This window comes from Bos grunniens, chromosome 26 (assembly GCF_055505025.1).
Source record: "Bos grunniens cultivar Pamir isolate PY7600 chromosome 26, Bosgru_T2T1.0, whole genome shotgun sequence".
NCBI classification, from domain to species: Eukaryota; Metazoa; Chordata; class Mammalia; order Artiodactyla; family Bovidae; genus Bos; species Bos grunniens.
The window spans coordinates 2,414,240-2,416,870 of NC_141190.1; the positions used below are offsets into that span (position 1 = coordinate 2,414,240).

The following is a 2,631-nucleotide window of genomic DNA, read 5'->3' on the forward strand; positions in this document are numbered from 1 at the left end:
TATTTGCATTGGAAAAAGAGTATCACTCACATGCTCACTGACTGGCACAAGAATAACAAAGTGCTGACTCAAGAAACTGGCTTCAAGGCATACAGAAAGTCCTTCCAGCCTTGGTGTTGTGCTATGGGGGGGGAAAAGAGATTTATAAACTCTGGAGTAAGGTTCTGCCTACCTGAGGCTGCTGCTTTGCGGAGACCCCAGGAGAAGTCACTGTCACCATGTCCGACCAGGAAGCAAAACCTTCAACCGAGGACTTGGGGGATAAGAAAGAAGGAGAATATAGTAAACTCAAAGTCACCAGACAGGATAGCAGTGAGAGTCACTTCAAAGTGAAAATGGTGATACATCTCAAGAAACTCAAAGAATCAGATTGTCAAAGACAGGAAGTTCCCATGAATTCACTCAGGTTTCTCCTTGAAGGTCAGAAAATTGTTGATAATCACACTCCCAAAGAACTGTGAATGGAAGAAAAAGATATGATCAGAATTTATCAGAAATAAACAGGGGGTCATTCAATGGTTTAGGTATTCTTTTATTTTTTCTTTTCTCTTAACCCTCTTTTATTTTTAAAAATAGCTTTTTTTGTAATGTGGTATTCAAAACCGAATTGAAAACCGGCACCCCAACTCTTTAAAAATATCTGGAAACTTGAATTCTAGAGCCCATTATTCATCATTGTTTGTTTTCATTGTGCTGATTTTTGGTGATCAAATCTCAGCTCCCTTCATATCACTCTGTCCTTTTAAAAAATTACATGTGTGCATAGAGAGGCCACCTTTTCCAGGACTATGCATTTGCAGACTTGTGATAAATAAGGTTGAGTAATGTGAGTGTTCCTAATGACTCTCCAGTTGGCCCTGAAGTTATAGCATGTGTTGCTTCACTCCTGAGCTATAACTTTCAGTGGGAGATGGGAGTTTTTCAGAAAACGGAACTATGGAAAATGACCTTTCCTTAACTTGAAGCTACTTTTCAAATCTGAGAGTCTGGACCACAAGAAGAGGAATTTCAAGTTGGAGGCAAAGTGACAGAGGTATTCAGAATAATGACTAACACCAGAGATGGCTTCACTGAAGAGGAAGCATTTTAAGATAAAAGAAAAAGATCTTGCAGAAGATCCCCCCAAAAATCTAGTTTTCATTTGCAGTTAAAGTTATTTATGCAGAAGTGTATACAGCAGAACAGTGTTCTTTTTGACTTTATTTGTACTTTTTGGCCTGGGATATGGGTTTTAAATGGACATTGTCTGTATCAGCTTCATTAAAATAAAATATTTGTTAAAAAAAAAATGACTGGCTTTTTAAATTTAATCAGTCTCAGCTCTGTGTTTGTTGGTAGAACATAATAAATAAATGTCTAAAATTATCACAGGGTTAGCAGTCTTTGGCTAATGATGTAGTATGCATAGGATTATATATATTATATATACTTGTATTTTAATTTAAAATCAAACTTTTACATGATTCAAGGAAAAAAAGAACAGATTTCTCCTAGTTTTCAGTGACTATGTGGCTGTAATTAAATAAGATCATGTGGGGTTACATCATAACGATTGGATGAGTTTTGCTTTGCTTTAAACCTTCACAGTCAGATTCCTCTGCTAATCAAAAGGTGCTCATAGATTAGCTAACTGAAATGCTACATTTGATTTTTTTTTTTTTAATGTTAAGGTATTTGAATACCGCCGCTATGGTTTTGCCTGATAAATGTGAATAGCCTTTATCTGCTTTACCAACACATTCATTTACCTATTTTGAAATAAAAATGCCATTGGAGTGCCCTGGATACCATATAAATGCCTTGCTTATCATGACTTATCCAGGTAATTGAATCAATTGTTTATCTTTTTTGAGCTGTAGTAATCAGGCCAATAGGCAATTTGGAAAAGAGAAAATTACTAACTTTTGACTGGGAACTAGAAAAAATTGATGATAAATACTGAATATATATTTTTCTGTTTAGTCTCCATTAAATTATAACACAAATATATTCTGAGAATTAACTTGTTGTTCATTTTTTAAGTGAAATAGGGTGCTTTTTTCTCATCCTATTGTTAATTACATTGTTTGTAAACTGAGGTTCTATGTGTCAAAATTCTGTAGATGCAATTTGTTCAAAATTGATAGCCCTCTCAACATATTTTTAAATTACTACTTATTACCAATACTTGGGACTTTTCTGGTGGCTCAAACAGTAAAGCATCTGCCTACAATGCAGGATACCCAGGTTCGATCCCTGGGTCAGGAAGATCTCCTGGAGAAGGAAATGGCAACCCACTCCAGTACTCTTGCCTGGAAAATTCCATGGACGCAGGAGCCTGGTGGGCTACAGTCCATAGGGTCGCAAAGAGTGAGACACGACTGAGCGACTTCAATGTCAATGTCCCAATACTTAAAAAGTTTAGATATTTCTTATAAATTTTCATATTTCAGGTTTCTCTTGATTTTTTGTTTTTAATATTTGGGATAAATAAGGGATTAATTTGGGATAAATTAGCCCTGTTTGTGTTAAAACGATTAAAGCTGAGTAGCAGCTGCCATATTTAGACGTGGGATGATTTCAATCTAAGTTTTCGATGTGTGCGTGTGTATGTGTGTGTGTACTCAGTCATGTTCAGCTCTCTGTGACCCT

At 35.9% G+C, this 2,631-nt stretch overlaps 1 pseudogene; it reads left to right on the forward strand.

Moving 5' to 3' along the window:
- The first annotated feature begins 214 nt into the window (after positions 1–214).
- On the forward strand, positions 215–524 carry LOC147343950 (small ubiquitin-related modifier 1-like; annotated as a pseudogene).
- Positions 525–2,631: the final 2,107 nt, after the last annotated feature.